The sequence below is a fragment of the Rhinoderma darwinii genome, chromosome 1, assembly GCF_050947455.1.
Source record: "Rhinoderma darwinii isolate aRhiDar2 chromosome 1, aRhiDar2.hap1, whole genome shotgun sequence".
Classification (NCBI taxonomy): domain Eukaryota; kingdom Metazoa; phylum Chordata; class Amphibia; order Anura; family Rhinodermatidae; genus Rhinoderma; species Rhinoderma darwinii.
Window position 1 is genome coordinate 446060892 of NC_134687.1, and position 17548 is coordinate 446078439.

The following is a 17548-nucleotide window of genomic DNA, read 5'->3' on the forward strand; positions in this document are numbered from 1 at the left end:
TCAAATGAATGGGCAGATGTTTGCCGACGTATTGTAGCCCTATTTTCAGACGTAAAACGAGGCATAATACGCCTCGTTTACGTCTGAAAATAGGTCGTGTGAACCCAGCCTAAATGTGCCTGCATGGTATTTTTTTCCTGCGTCCTCCTCTGTGAAATACCCTGCTTTATTAAATCTGTGCCTCCTTATCGTTCAGATGGCCTCCCCTTCTTAAAGCAGGAAGAAGCAAAGCACAATATACTATATGCAGCAATTGTCAGCAAGACTGGGAACATGGTATTTGCTCCTTGTGTGTATATCTGATGCACCCTGTTGCTGAAGAACATGGGCTCGGTACATTGTTCTAAAAATCAGCTGTGAAACCTTTCAGGGTATGAGGTCTGCATTAGCTCCAGGAAAAGAGCAAGAGCGCCCCCTCCTATCCAAGCTGATACATCTAATAATAACTCCTCTTAGTCAAAAAGGAGAAAATTCCTGACTTGATTAAGGCTGTAAAAAAACAAACAAACAAAAAAAAAATCTATTGAGTCTTTCAAAGACAAATCAAAAAAAGAGCACTTTTGTTATTTTTTACTTTCTGGTTTTGATGGACAACTGGTTTTTTTTTTATTCCACCGATTGCTTTAAAAACGATTAGGGAAAACCAGAGGAAAGAATAATTTCTGCTCGCTACTTTTTTCCATTATCCCTCTTGGGTACTGAACTGAAAGGCATACTGAAATATTAAATGAAGACAAAGGAATGTCTTTCTCTTCTTCCCCCGGGAGATAAAATTGAGATCCCTTAGTGGCTAAAGGAAAAGACCACCTAGGACATAGACAGAGGCGTTCCAGATAAAACAGAGATCAAAACTTCAAGACCAAGAAGTCCTCTGACCAGAAAAGTCATTGCCAATGAGGCCAGGCTACTTGATCCACCTGGAGGGGACAGACTCCACACCTTTACAGGTAAGTGGTTCAAAACTTCATCAGACGTCTGGGTCTCCTCAACTATCCAGTGGGAGTACGCCCTGGAGTTAGAAACTCGTCCACCGGATCGATTCCCGTTAAATAAAAACAAAAAACGCCATGGTCCTTTAGCTCCTACAGGAATTTATACAAAAAATGGCTTTGGAAGAAGTTCTACCACTAGAAAGAGGCCAAAGAGTGCACTTCCCAATATTCTCTGTTCCCAAAGCGGGAGGAAGATGGCGGTTGGTCATAGGTTTGACATATTTGAACAAGTTTATCAAACGGAAATTCAGGATGGTAAACATCCAATCAACATCCTTGAGCCCAACGATATGATGGCTACTATCGACCTCATGGATACGCACCTACATATTCCAGTCCTTGAAGCTCATAGGAAGTTCCTTCGCATTACAGTTCTTATTCAGGGTCAAATTCTTAATTTCCAGTTTTCCTGCCTACCCTTCAGGATTGCCTCTGCACCCAGGGTATTTACCAAGGTGGCTGTGGTACTATCAGCAGCCCTCAGAACGAAAGGCATTTTGGTGAACGGCTCATTTGGTTAACGGCTTTGAGGAATGGCTCATCAGAGCCCCTTCTCAGGTAGTTCTTCAGGATCAACTTCATACCACACCTCAGATGCTTCAAAGTTATGGGTTCCTTATCAATTACTATCAATTACTATCGAGGCGGTCCCGTGGGCCAAAGCCCACATCAGAATTCTCCAGTCAAATATCTTAAAGCTCTGGAACAGAAATGCCCAATCTCTGGATCTCATTATGCTGATCTCGGCCAAGGCCAAGTTAGATCTCAAGGGGTGTTTGTCTGCTATATTATTTCTCCAGGGGACGTTTCCTCATGGCTCCCCATTTGATAGCCCTCACTATCGATGCCTCCGGTTCGGGCTTGGGTACCTATGCAGCGACACACTAGGTACAAATGAAATGGTCCAGAAGGGAAATGTCCTTATTCTCCAACCTCAAAGAAATCAGAGAGTCAAGTTAGCCCTGTTTAAATTCCAGCAACTCCTACACCAGCAGCCAGTCCAGATCTAATCTGACAACCTTCCGACTGTGTTCTGTCTGAACAAACAGGGAGGTACCAGAAGTGCTTATATGATACAGGAATGCAGTTAAATCAAGGAATCGGCAGAAAACCACCTCCTGTTTATTTCAGCCATCCACATCAGAGGCGACTTCAACACCAGAGCAGACTGGTTAAAGGACCAGTGTCACGGAAAAAATTTTTTTTCGATCAATTTGCTTTTAGTGTTTTATTAAACATTTTTTAATTTATTTGTGTGTTTGTGTTTTACTTTTTTTTATTTTTTCACTTTTTCTTGTCCATGGGGCTGCCATTTTTTTTTCCATCTCTGTATGTGTCGATTAACGACACATACAGACATGGAATACGGCAGCTACAGTCCCATAGTGAATGCGAACGGGGCCCGTTCCATCCACTATGCTGTACGCCGTCTGTGTGGGAACGGCGCATGCGCCACTCCCACACAGTCCAAATTGAACTGTGCGACGTCCGGCGCCATTTTCTTGTGGACCGGAAGTCGCGGCCGGACAGTAAGATTACTACTTCCGGTCGCGGCTTCCGGACTTGTGCACTTTTACTGTGTGTTTACTACTGTATGTTAACCTACTACACTGTGTGTTAGCTCAAAAAATGGCGACACACAGTGTAGGAGGTTTGACCGTTCAATCCCCTCGTTTCTCCCGGCACTAGCCAGGATAAAGGAGGGGGGATTCTGAGAGCTCACTAGAGCGAGTGAGTTTTCTCAAATTTTGCAGCATAAAGCAATGTGGTTGCTTTACCACATGCAATGCTGCAATTTTGGGAATTGCTCCATCTAGTGACCAGCGCTGGGAAATATTATAAATTAGAATCTAATTTATAATATTTCCTGACTCGTGAAAAAATTAAAAAAATTAGAACAATGTTTAATCACCCATACACTAATTGTTTAACTAAAAAAAAAACACATTACCTTTAAGCTGATATTCCTTACGTCTGGGGGAATGGAGCCCCAGTCAGAAGGTATTCTTACAGATCACAGCTAGAATGGGAAATCCTCAGGTGGATGTCATGGCAACCAGATCCAACATCAAGACCATCAACTTATGCTCTGTCTACAATACATTTTATAATAGATACTATCCTGTAGCCATAGATGGCCTATCCATATCCTGGGAGAGGACCTTTTATTTATGTGTTTCCTCCGTTAATTCCTCAAGTCATGAGGAAGATTCAGGACGAAAAGGTGGAAGCCATCGTTTCCCATTGGCCCAGAGGGGCATGGTTTCCAGTCATGTTAGCTTTCTCAAGAGGAAGATCAGGGAAGCTGCCATCACACAAGAATCTACTGTTCTAACAAGGGTTTCTGCATCCCAATCTTGAATACGTGCTCCTGAAAGCTTGAAGGCTGAGCAAAGCTTCTTAAAATCCAAGGTCCTTTCTAAAGAGGTTTCAACACTCTACCAGCCTCTAGGAAACAAAGTAACTCCGTAGTCTATTCCCGCACCTCAGGATAGACTACTATATTAGTTCCTGTTCTGTCACAGATGTTGGCTCTGTGGGATACCCGACTGAAACTGCATAAACATCTCTTTCCTCATATGCCGCTGGCTACTATTTGTTGTAATCCAGATTTTTCGCCAGGTCTCCAGCCGATGGCCTTTTCGGTGGTGGATTAACAACGGCTTTTATAGAAGTAAGGACTTTTAGTGGGGGTTGACATGAGATCTTTGGAATTTCTTTCAGGATTCTCATGCACTTCCTCCCTCTGAAGTGTTCCGATACCACCAGAATAGACACTTTCTCCAAACTTGTAAATCCAACCATGACGATATCTCTACTATGATGCCTTTGAAAAGGTTATGTTGGTCCTCTTCTGCTTTGGGAAAAATATCCTATCTATATGCTGAAATAAATTAGTTTCCCGGGAGGGAAGTTGCCTTATATGTTGAAATGGGAGGAGGAGATGGGAAAAGTGTTGGAGGTGTCCCAGTGGAGAGAGATGGCCTATACTACTTCTAAACTTTCTATTAACACAACGTTAACTGAGACAGGATATAAAGTCCTTATGCGTTGGTGTCACGTTGGGTACGTGGACCCACTGGGCCGTACCGCCTTGACGGTATGGCAGCTGGCCAACAGGACGCAGGTCACAGTCCATAGTTCATATAGTGTACCTGTGGTAGCTCAGACAGTAGAAAGACAGGCTTGGCTGGGACTAGGCAGTAGGCAGGCTCCAGGCGTGGTGTAGCAAAGCAGATGTGGTATACAGCACAGCACGACTTCAGCTCAACACAGAAAATAAAGGGGTAGTTAGGTTAGAGAGGGGTCAGACTATATTGGTGGGGGAAGAAACAAACGGTGGGGAGAGGACTAGGCAACAAGATAAGGAGATCCTTTCGTTACAAAACAGCAGTGAAAATAAAAAGGCCCAAATGTCAAATAATCACATTTCTGATACTGAAAGTGAAACATTTAAAGGCAAGTTAAAGTGTATGTTCACAAATGCAAGAAGTCTAGCAAGCAAAATGGGGGAGCTGGAGGCCTTGATACTGGAAGAAGATATAGATATAGTTGGTGTTGCTGAGACATGGCTGGACTCTTCACATGATTGGGCTGTAAATCTACAGGATTTTACACTGTTTCGGAAAGACATGGCAAATAGGAAAGGTGGTGGTGTATGTCTGTATGTGAGAAGCGATATGAAGGTGAGTGTGTATGAGACATTAGCGGGTGAAGATTGTGAGGAGGTTGAAACCTTGTGGGTGGAATTACAAAGAGAGGTAAACACTGAAAAAATTACTTCTGGTGTAATCTATAGACCCCCCAATATAACTGAGGAGATAGAAGGTCAAATATATAAACAGATGGAGCGGGCTGCACAGGCGGGTACTGTTGTGATAATGGGAGATTTTAATTACCGGGATATTAATTGGTGTCATGGTTCGGCTTCAACTGCAAAGGGTAGACATTTCCTCAACCTGTTGCAGGAAAATTTTATGGGCCAGTTTGTGGAAGACCCGACTAGAGGTGAAGCTCTGTTGGATCTGGTCATTTCTAATAATGCAGAGCTTGTTGGGAATGTCAATGTTCGTGAAAACCTTGGTAACAGTGATCATAATATAGTAATATTTTACCTATACTGTAAAAAACAAACACAGGCTGGGAGGGCAAAAACACTTAATTTTAACCCCTTCCCTCTTTAGCCACTTTTGACCTTCCTGACAGAGCCTCATTTTTCAAATCTGACATGTGTCACTTTATGTGGTAATAACTCCGGAATGCTTTCACCTATCCAAGCGATTCTGAGATTGTTTTCTCATGACACATTGCACTTTAAGTTACTGGCAAAATTTGCTCGATATGTTCAGTATTTAATTGTGAAAAACACCAAAACTTAGCGTAAAAATTGCAAAAATTAGCATTTTTCTCAATTTAAATGTATCTGCTTGTAAGACAGGCAGTTATACCACATAAAATTGTTGCTAATTAACATCCCCGATATGTCTACTTTAGATTGGCATCGTTTTTTGAACATCCTTTTATTTTTCTATGACCTCACAAGGCTTAGAACTTTAGCAGCAATTTCTCACATTTTCAATAAAATTTCAAAAGGCTATTTTTACAGGGGCCAGTTCAGTTGTGAAGTGGTTTTGAGGGCCTTATATATTAGAAACCCCCAAAAAGTCACCCCATTTTAAAAACTTCACCCCTCAAAGTCTTCAAAACAGCATTTAGAAAATGTCTTAACCCTTTACACATTTCACAGGAATTAAAGCAAAGTAGAGGTGAAATTTACAAATTTCATATTTTTTTGCAGAAATAAATTTTTAATACAATTTTTTTTATAACACAGAAGGTTTTACCAGAGAAATGCAACTCAATATTTGTTGCCCAGTTTCTGCAGTTTTAGGAAATATCCCACATGTGGCTGTAGCGTGCTAATGGACTGAAGCACCGGCCTCAGAAGCAAAGGAACACCTAGGGGATTTTGGGGCCTTATTTTTGTTAGAATATATTTTAGGCACCATGTCAGGTTTGAAGTTCTCTTGCAGTGCCAAAACAGTAAAAATCCCCCAAAAGTGACCCCATCTGGGAAACTACACACCTCAAGGAAATTATCTAGGGGTGTAGTGAGCATTTTGACCGCACAGGTTTTTTACAGAAATTATTGGAAGTAGGCCGTGAAAATTAAAATCGACATTTCTTCAAAGAAAATGTAGGTTTAGCGTTTTTTTTTCTCATTTCCACAAGGACTAAAGGAGAAAAAGCACCGCAAAATTTGTAAAGCAATTTCTCCCGAGTAAAACAATACCCCACATGTGGTAACAAACGGATGTTTGGACACACGGCAGGGCTTAGAAGTGAAAGAGTGCCATTTGGCTTTTGGAGTTCACATTTAGCAGGAATGGTTTGCGGAGGCCATGTCACATTTACGAAGCCCCTGAGGGAACAAAACAGTGGAAACCCCCCACAAGTGACCGCATTTTGGAAACTACACCCATTGAGGAAATGATCTAGGGGTATAGTGAGTGTTTTGACTCCACAGGTTTTTTGCATAAATTATTGGAAGTAGGCCCTGAAAATGACAATCTACATTTTTTCAAAGAAAATGTAGGTTTAGTTAATTTTTTCTCATGTCCACAAGGACTGAAGGAGAAAAAGCACCGTAAAATTTGTAAAGCAATTTCTCCCGAGTAAAACAATGCCCCACATGTGGTAATAAATGGATGTTTGGACACACGGCAGGGCTTAGAAGGGATGGAGTGCCATTTGGCTTTTGGAGTCCACATTTAGCAGGAATGGTTTGCGGAGGCCATGTCACATTTACGAAGCCCCTGAGGGGAAAAAACAGTGGAAACCCCCCCACAAGTGACCCCATTTTGGAGACTACACCCATTGAGGAAATTATCTAGGGGTATAGTGAGCGATTTGACCCCACAGTTTTTTTGCAGAAATTATTGGAAGTAGGCCCTGAAAATAAAAATCTACATTTTTTCAAAGAAAATGTAGGTTTAGCTAATTTTTTCTCATTTCCAGAAGGTGTAATGGCAGGAAGGAGGTGAAGGGAAAGTGAGCCCTAATCTACCCACCGCCCTGTCCCTGCCTACTTGCAACGACCCGCCCTAGGCGACGAGGTACAACTGGGCGGCGGTCCCTACGCTGGCTAAGTGCACAGGAAGACAAACAGGGAACACGCAAGGGAAGGGGCAGTAGCCACGGAACGCCACGAGGAAACGGGGCGGCGAACGAACAGTCAGGACCAGGACGAAGTGAGTACACCTGACCGGGCACGGAGACAGAAGCAAGCCAGGGCAAGCAAGCAGGTCAAGCAGAACTGCAGCAAGGCAGAAGCACGGCAGAAGCAGGCTGGAGCAAGCAGCAGTGGGGCCAGGAATCCAAAAGAATTACAAGCACTGAGGGAGAGCACAGGGCAGGTAATAAAGGGCAGGGGGCGGAGCTAACTCCGAGAGACCAGGCCGCGATAGGCTCTCCCACTCCTGAGCCTGCCACCCTGGTTGGTGGGAGAAGGTGTCAATCGAACAGGTCTGGCCTCAGGTGTGGATTGATTAATCCCAGGAGTGTAGCTAGATGAAGTACCTGGCAGATCCCTAACAGTACTCCCCCTTTTATGAGGGGCCACCGGACCCTTACTAAGGGGACCCGGTTTAGTGGGGAAGAGGAGGTGGAACCTCCTGATCAATACCCCAGCGTGAACATCACGGGCAGGTACCCAAGTCCTCTCCTCCGGCCCGTATCCTCTCCAATGGACCAGGTACTGGAGGGAGCCCTGGACCATCCTACTGTCCATAATCTTGGCCACCTCGAATTCCACCCCCTCAGGGGTGAGAACGGGAACAGGAGGTATCCTCGAGGGGGACCAGGACGGGGAGCAGCGTTTAAGGAGGGAGGCATGGAAGACGTCATGTATGCGAAAGGATGGGGGGAGCTCCAGACGGAAGGATACAGGGTTGAGGACTTCAATGATCTTATAAGGTCCAATAAATCGGGGAGCAAACTTCCTGGACGGGACCTTAAGGCGCAAGTTCCTGGACGACAACCAGACCAAATCCCCGACGACAAACCGGGGGTTAGCAGAACGTCTACTATCCGCCTGAATCTTTTGTGCGCTCTGGGACGCCTCTAGGTTCTTCTGAACCTGGGCCCAGACAGTGCACAGTTCCCGATGAACCTCCTCTACCTCAGGATTATTGGAACAACCAGGGGAGACGGAGGAGAACCTAGGGTTAAACCCGAAATTACAGAAAAACGGGGAGACCCCTGACGAGTTACTGACCCGGTTATTCAGGGAAAATTCAGCAAGGGGAAGGAATGAGACCCAATCGAATTGACAGTCAGAGATGAAACACCTTAAATATTGTTCCAGGGATTGGTTGGTCCTTTCCGTTTGGCCATTGGTTTCGGGATGGAAGGCGGAGGAGAAGGACAGATCAATCTCCAACTTTTTACAAAAAGCTCTCCAAAATAAGGAAACAAATTGTACCCCTCTGTCAGAAACGATATTGACTGGGGCCCCATGGAGACGCAGGATGTGTTTCACAAACAAAGAAGCTAACGTCTTGGCGTTAGGTAGCTTCTTAAGGGGCACAAAGTGGCACATCTTGCTGAAGCGGTCGACTACCACCCACACCACCGACTTGCCCTGAGATGGAGGCAAATCGGTGATAAAATCCATGGAGATATGGGTCCAAGGTCTCTGGGGAATGGGCAAGGAACGTAGTAGGCCCGCACGTCGGGACCTAGGGGTTTTGGACCTAGCGCAAACCTCACAAGCGGCGACGTAAGCCCTAACATCTTTAGGCAACCCAGGCCACCAATAGTTTCTGGTAATGAGGTGTTTGGTGCCCAAGATGCCAGGATGACCGGATAGAGCGGAGTCATGGTTTTCCCTGAGTACCCTCAGCCGGTATTGCAGGGGAACAAACAGTTTGTCCCCAGGGACGTTCCCGGGAGCTGCACCCTGATCAGCCGCGATATCAGAAGCTAAATCAGAATCCGTGGCAGAGACGATTATACCAGGGGGTAAAATACAAGCGGGATCCTTCTCGGAAGGAGGATTGGCCATGAAACTACGTGACAGAGCGTCAGCCTTAATATTCTTGGACCCAGCCCTATAGGTAACCAAGAAATTAAATCTGGTAAAGAATAGTGCCCACCGAGCTTGTCTAGGATTAAGCCTCCGGGCCGATTCTAGGAAAACCAGATTCTTGTGATCCGTAAGGACCGTTACCTGGTGTCTGGCCCCCTCCAGGAAGTGCCGCCACTCCTCAAAAGCCCATTTAATGGCTAGAAGTTCGCGGTTGCCAATATCATAGTTACTCTCCGTGGGCGAAAACTTCCTAGAGAAGTAAGCACAGGGGCGGAGATGGGTGAGGGAGCTGGTACCCTGGGACAGGACGGCCCCCACTCCCACCTCGGAAGCGTCAACCTCCACAATAAATGGCTCCTCTTGGTTGGGCTGAATCAGCACGGGGGCCGAGATAAAGCACTTCTTGAGAGTCTCAAAGGCCTGGACGGCCTCAGGGGGCCAATGGAGGACATCGGCACCCTTGCGGGTAAGGTCCGTAAGAGGCTTAGCGACGACCGAGAAGTTGGCAATAAATCTCCTGTAATAGTTGGCGAACCCTAAAAAACACTGTAACGCCTTAAGGGAGGCAGGTTGGACCCATTCCGCCACAGCTTGAACCTTGGCAGGGTCCATGCGGAATTCATGAGGAGTGAGGATTTTCCCTAAAAATGGTATCTCCTGTACCCCAAAGACACATTTTTCAGTCTTAGCAAACAGATTATTCTCCCGAAGGACCTGGAGCACCTTCCTGACATGCTCCACGTGGGAGGACCAGTCCTTGGAAAACACCAGTATGTCATCAAGGTACACAACAAGAAAATTACCCAGGTACTCTCTCAGGATTTCATTAATAAAATTCTGGAAGACAGCAGGGGCATTACACAACCCAAAGGGCATGACCAGGTATTCGAAATGACCCTCGGGTGTGTTGAACGCAGTTTTCCACTCATCCCCCTCTTTGATGCGGATAAGGTTATATGCCCCCCGTAGATCGAACTTAGAAAACCATTGGGCTCCCTGAACCTGATTAAAAAGATCCGGAATCAAAGGAAGTGGGTACTGGTTCCTTACGGTGACCTTATTCAGGTTACGATAATCAATGCACGGCCTAAGACCACCATCCTTCTTCCCCACGAAGAAGAAGCCAGCACCTACAGGAGAAGTCGAGGGGCGAATGAAACCCTTGGCCAGGCATTCTTGGATATACACCCTCATCGCTTCACGTTCAGGACATGAAAGATTAAATATCCTACCCTTAGGAAGCTTGGCACCAGGCACCAAATCGATAGCGCAATCGTAATCTCTATGGGGGGGCAACACCTCGGAGGCCTCCTTAGAAAACACATCGGCGAAGTCCTGAACAAACTCAGGAAGTGTGTTTACCTCCTCCCGGGGAGAAATAGAGTTAACAGAAAGACATGACATAAGACATTCATTACCCCATTTGGTGAGATCCCCAGTATTCCAATCAAATGTGGGATTATGCAACTGCAACCAGGGAAGGCCTAAAACCAGATCAGACGATAATCCCTGCATCACCAGTACAGAGCACTGCTCCAAATGCATGGAGCCAACCAGGAGTTCAAAAACAGGAGTATGCTGAGTAAAATAACCATTAGCAAGGGGTGTTGAGTCGATTCCTACTACAGGGATAGGATAAGGTAAATCAATACAAGGCATCTTTAGAGACATAGCAAATTCCACAGACATGATATTAGCAGATGAGCCAGAATCCACGAAAGCACTGCCCGTGGCAGACCGGCCAGCAAACGAGACCTGAAAGGGAAGCAAAATTTTATTGCGTCTCACATTAACGGGAAATACCTGTGCGCCCAAGTGACCTCCCCGATGATCACTTAGGCGCGGAAGTTTTCCGGCTTCTTATTCTTGCGCCTGGGACAGGTGTTCAGTAGATGCTTGTCGTCCCCACAGTAGAAGCAGAGACCATTCATTCTGCGAAACTCCCTACGTTGTCGAGGGGACATGGAGGCCCCGAGTTGCATAGGTACCTCCGAGTCCTCCGTGGAGGGGCGAGGAGACGGGACCTCGGGGGGAATCGCAGAAAAGTCAGAGGGGAGCACACTGAAGCGTTCTAGCTGACGTTCCCTGAGACGTCGGTCAAGTCGTACTGCTAGGGCCATAACCTGGTCAAGGGAGTCAGGCGAGGGGTAGCTAACCAGCAGATCCTTCAGGGCGTCAGATAATCCTAACCTAAACTGGCACCTTAGGGCCGGATCGTTCCACTGAGAAGCTACGCACCACTTCCTAAAATCAGAACAGTATTCCTCAACCGGTCTTCTACCCTGACGTAAGGTCACCAGCTGACTCTCGGCTAAAGCAGTCCTGTCAGTCTCGTCGTAAATGAGTCCGAGGGCAGAGAAAAAACGATCAACAGAGGAAAGTTCAGGGGCGTCAGGAGCCAAGGAGAAGGCCCACTCTTGGGGCCCTTCCTGGAGTCGGGATATGATGATACCCACCCGCTGGTTCTCGGAACCTGAGGAGTGGGGCTTTAGGCGGAAATACAGTCTGCAACTCTCCCGGAAGGAGAGAAACGTCTTACGGTCCCCTGAAAACCGGTCAGGTAACTTGAGGTCGGGTTCTAGAGGTGAGGTGAGGGGTACTACTAAAGCAGCGTCACCCTGATTGACCCTTTGGGCCAGGGCCTGGACCTGTAGGGAGAGGCCCTGCATCTGCTGGGTCAGGGTCTCAAGGGGGTCTATGATAGCGTCAGCGTAGGAGAAATGGTAGACTAGGTAAGGGCTTGTAATTATGTAATGGCAGGAAGGAGGTGAAGGGAAAGTGAGCCCTAATCTACCCACCGCCCTGTCCCTGCCTACTTGCAACGACCCGCCCTAGGCGACGAGGTACAACTGGGCGGCGGTCCCTACGCTGGCTAAGTGCACAGGAAGACAAACAGGGAACACGCAAGGGAAGGGGCAGTAGCCACGGAACGCCACGAGGAAACGGGGCGGCGAACGAACAGTCAGGACCAGGACGAAGTGAGTACACCTGACCGGGCACGGAGACAGAAGCAAGCCAGGGCAAGCAAGCAGGTCAAGCAGAACTGCAGCAAGGCAGAAGCACGGCAGAAGCAGGCTGGAGCAAGCAGCAGTGGGGCCAGGAATCCAAAAGAATTACAAGCACTGAGGGAGAGCACAGGGCAGGTAATAAAGGGCAGGGGGCGGAGCTAACTCCGAGAGACCAGGCCGCGATAGGCTCTCCCACTCCTGAGCCTGCCACCCTGGTTGGTGGGAGAAGGTGTCAATCGAACAGGTCTGGCCTCAGGTGTGGATTGATTAATCCCAGGAGTGTAGCTAGATGAAGTACCTGGCAGATCCCTAACAGAAGGACTGAAGGAGAAAAAGCACCACAAAATTTGTAAAGCAATTTCTCCCGAGTAAAACAATACCCCACATGTGGTAATAAACGGCTGTTTGGACACACGGCAGGGCTTAGAAGGGAAAGAGCACTATTTGGCTTTTTGAGATCACATTTAGCAGGAATGGTTTGCGGAGGCCAGGTCACATTTGCAAAGCCCCTGAGGGGACAAAACAATGAAAATGCCCAAAAAGGGACTCCATTTAGGAAACTACACCTCTTGAGGAATTCATCTAGGGGTGTAGTAAGCATTTTGACCCCACAGATGTTTCATAGAATTTATTAGAATTGGGCAGTGAAAATAAAAACAGTCCTTTTTCTTCAATAAGACGTAGCTTTAGCGCAAATTTTTTCATTTTCTCAACAAATAAAGGAAAAAAAGAACCCAACATTTGTAAAGAAATTTCTCCCGAGTACGGCAATACCCCATATGTGGTCATAAACTGCTGTTTGGGCAAACGGCAGGGCTCAGAAGGGAAGGACCACCATTTGGAGTGCAGATGTTGCTGGATTGGTTTCTGGGTGCCTGTGGGCCCAAAACAGTGGAAACCCCCCAGAAGTGACCCAATTTTGGAAACTACACCCCTCAATGGAGAGGACTATGCAACAAGATAAGGAGATCCTTTCGTTACAAAACAGCAGTGAAAATAAAAAGGCCCAAATGTCAAATAATCACATTTCTGATAGTGAAATTGAAACAGTTAAAGGCAAGTTAAAGTGTATGTTCACAAATGCCAGAAGTCTAGCGAGCAAAATGGGGGAGCTGGAGGCCTTAATACTGGAAGAAGATATAGATATAGTTGGTGTTGCTGAAACATGGCTGGACTCTTCACATGACTGGGCTGTAAATCTACAGGGTTTTACACTGTTTCGGAAAGACAGGGCAAATAGGAAAGGCGGTGGTGTATGTCTGTATGTGAGAAGCGATATGAAGGTGAGTGTAAATGAGACATTAGAGGGTTAAGACTGTGAGGAGGTTGAAACCTTGTGGGTGGAATTACAAAGGGAAGTAAACACTGAAAAAATTACTTTTGGTGTAATCTATAGACCCCCCAATATAACTGAGGAGATGGAAGGTCAAATATATAAACAGATGGAGCGGGCTGCACAGGCGGGTACTGTTGTGATAATGGGAGATTTTAATTTCCGGGATATTAATTGGTGTCATGGTTCGGCTTCAACTGCAAAGGGGAGACATTTCCTCAACCTGTTACAGGAAAATTTTATGGGCCAGTTTGTGGAAGACCCGACTAGAGGTGAAGCTCTGTTGGATCTGGTCATTTCTAATAATGCAGAGCTTGTTGGGAATGTCAATGTTCGTGAAAACCTCGGTAACAGTGATCATAATATAGTTACATTTTACCTATACTGTAAAAAACAAACGCAGGCTGGGAGGGCAAAAACATTTAATTTTAAGAAAGCCAATTTCCCCAGGATGAGGGCTGCAATTCAGGATATAGACTGGGAAGAACTAATGTCAAATAATGGGACAAATGATAAATGGGAGATTTTCAAATCTACCTTGGGTAATTATAGTGCAAAATGTATTCCTACAGGTAACAAGTATAAACGACTAAAATTAAACCCCACATGGCTTACACCTTCTGTGAAAGGGGCAATACATGACAAAAAAAGGGCATTTAATAAATACAAATCTGAGGGTACAGCTGTAGCCTTTGTAAAATATAAAGAGCTTAATAAAATCTGTAAAAATGTAATAAAATCAGCAAAAATACAAAATGAAAGGCAGGTGGCCAAGGATAGTAAAACAAATCCTAAAAAATTCTTCAAGCATATAAATGCAAAAAAGCCAAGGTCTGAACATGTAGGACCCCTAGATAATGGTAATGGGGAGTTGGTCACAGGGGATCAAGAGAAGGCAGAGTTACTAAATGGGTTCTTCCGCTCTGTATATACAACAGAAGAAGGAGCAGCTGATGTAGCCAGTGCCAGTGCTGTTAATATATCAGTTGATATACTAAATTGGATGAATGTAGATATGGTCCAAGCTAAATTAAATAAAATAAATGTACACAAGGCCCCGGGACCAGATGGGTTACACCCTAGAGTTCTTAAAGAGCTTAGTTCAGTTATTTCTGTCCCCCTCTTCATAATATTTAGAGAGTCTCTCATGAGTGGTATAGTGCCAAGGGACTGGCGCAGGGCAAATGTGGTGCCTATTTTCAAAAAGGGCACTAGGTCTTCGCCGGGTAATTATAGACCAGTAAGCTTAACATCAATTGTGGGGAAAATGTTTGAGGGGCTATTGAGGGACTATATACAGAATTATGTGACAATAAATAGTATTATAAGTGACAGCCAGCATGGTTTTACAAAGGACAGAAGCTGTCAAACCAACCTGATTTGTTTTTATGAAGAGGTAAGCAGAAGTCTAGACAGAGGGGCCGCTGTGGATAGTGTTTTTGGACTTTGCAAAGGCATTTGACACTGTCCCTCATAGACATCTAATGGGTAAATTAAGGACTATAGGTTTAGAAAGTATAGTTTGTAATTGGATTGAGAATTGGCTCAAGGACCGTATCCAGAGAGTTGTGGTCAATGATTCCTACTCTGAATGTTCCCCAGTTATAAGTGGTGTACCCCAGGGTTCAGTGCTGGGACCACTATTATTCAACTTATTTATTAATGATATAGAGGATGGGATTAATAGCACTATTTCTATTTTTGCAGATGACACCAAGCTATGGAATATAGTTCAGACTATGGAAGATGTTTGTGAATTGCAGGCAGATTTAAACAAACTAAGTGTTTGGGCGTCCACTTGGCAAATGAAGTTTAATGTAGATAAATGTAAAGTTATGCATCTGGGTACCAACAACCTGCATGCATCATATGTCCTAGGGGGAGCTACACTGGGGGAGTCAATTGTTGAGAAGGATCTGGGTGTACTTGTAAATCATAAACTAAATTTCAGCATGCAGTGTCAATCAGCTGCTTCAAAGGCCAGCAAAATATTGTCGTGTATCAAAAGAGGCATGGACTCGCGGGACAGGGAGGTAATATTACCACTTTACAAAGCATTAGTGAGGCCTCATCTAGAATATGCAGTCCAGTTCTGGGCTCCAGTTCATAGAAAGGATGCCCTGGAGTTGGAAAAAATACAAAGAAGAGCAACGAAGCTAATAAGGGGCATGGAGAATCTAAGTTATGAGGAAAGATTAAAAGAACTAAACCTATTTAGCCTTGAGAAAAGACGACTAAGGGGGGACATGATTAACTTATATAAATATATGAATGGCACATACAAAAAATATGGTGAAATCCTGTTCCATGTAAAACCCCCTCAAAAAACAAGGGGGCACTCCCTCCGTCTGGAGAAAAAAAGGTTCAACCTGCAGAGGCGACAAGCCTTCTTTACTGTGAGAATGGTGAATTTATGGAATAGCCTACCAAAGGAGCTGGTCACAGCAGGGACAGTAGATGGCTTTAAAAAAGGCTTAGATAATTTCCTAGAACAAAAAAATATTAGCTCCTATGTGTAGAAATTTTTTACTTCCCCTTTCCCATCCCACTTCCTCTTTCCCATCCCTTGGTTGAACTTGATGGACATGTGTGTTTTTTCAACCGTACAAACTATGTAACTATGTAACACGGTACTTGACCAGGATAGCATGGGATACAGGTTACAGGTAGCAGGAACGGGAAACACTGGGAACTGGGAGACACTAGGAGACCATTTGTTTGGACTACCTAGGGTACGACAACAATGCTCATGCATTGCAGGGAGGGGCACAGCCCTTCTTATAGCCCAGGGTGCTCTGGGAGCAATCAGCTCAATTTCCCACCTGTGTGCGCTTTGGCTCCTTAAATCTGGACTGAACTCGCGAGCGCACACTGGTGGTCACTGTGGAACAGGACGGCCACATGTGCAGACATCTCTGGAGAGAAGGGCATCAACTGGATGGAAGGAGTTCGTTACAGTATCCCCACCTCTTACGCCCCCTCCTCTTGGGACCAGAACGAGAGAGAACCCTCTTAATGAAGGTAGGAGCATTGAGATTCTCTACTGGCTCCCAGGACCTCTCTTCTGGACCAAACCCCTTCCAATCTACTAAATAGAAGGTTCTTCCCCTTACTTTTTTAGTGTCCAGGATCTCCTTAACCTCAAAAGTCTCTGATGAACCACTGGGAGCCACTGCAGAATTGGAAGTCTTGGAGTAGCGGTTCAAGATCACCGTCTTCAGCAGGGAGACATGGAAGGAGTTGGGGATCTTGAGGGTAGGAGGCAACCGAAGCTTGCAGGAAACAGGGTTGATTTGTTGCAGAATCTTGAAGGGTCCAAGGAACCTGGGAGCAAACTTGTACGATGGCACCCTCAGCCGGATATTCCTAGAGGACAGTCAGACCTTGGTACCTGGAAGGAACTGGGGAGGCTCTCGTCTTCTTGTGTCTGCCTTTCTCTTCATGCGGCCAGCAGAATAGAAGATCGAGTTTGCTGCCAGATCTGTAGAAAGTCCCTGAATGCAGAGTCAGCTGCAGGCACCTGGGACGTAGTGGAAACAGGAAGAGGTATACGAGGGTGTTGGCCATAGACAATGAAGGATGGACTCTGAGCGGTGGACTCGCTAGTATGGTTGTTGTAGGAAAACTCAGCCCAAGGAAGCAGCTGCACCCAGTCATCATGCTGCCTGGAGATAAAGTGTCGTAGAAAGTTCTCCATAATCTAGTTTATTCTCTCGACTTGACCATTGGACTGGGGATGGTAGGCAGAGGAAAAGTCCAACTTCACACCAAGGAGTACGCAGAGGGCTCTCCAGAACTTAGAGGTGAACTGAACCCCCCCCCCGATCCGACACAATGTGTAGAGGCAAGCTGTGCAGAAGGAAGATGTGTTGGACGAAGAGATTGGCCATGCGTGAAGCAGACGGTAGGCCGGTCAGTGGAACGAAATGAGCCATTTTTGAGAATCGGTCCACCACCACCCAGACCGTACTGCAACCAGCAGAGAGAGGCAGGTCCGTGACAAAGTCCATAGCAATATGTTGCCATTGGGCATCGGGCACAGGCAACGGCTGGAGCAGGCCCGCCGAATTGAAGTGGGCAACCTTATTTGCTGCGCACACCGTGCAGGAGGAGACAAAGTCCGTGA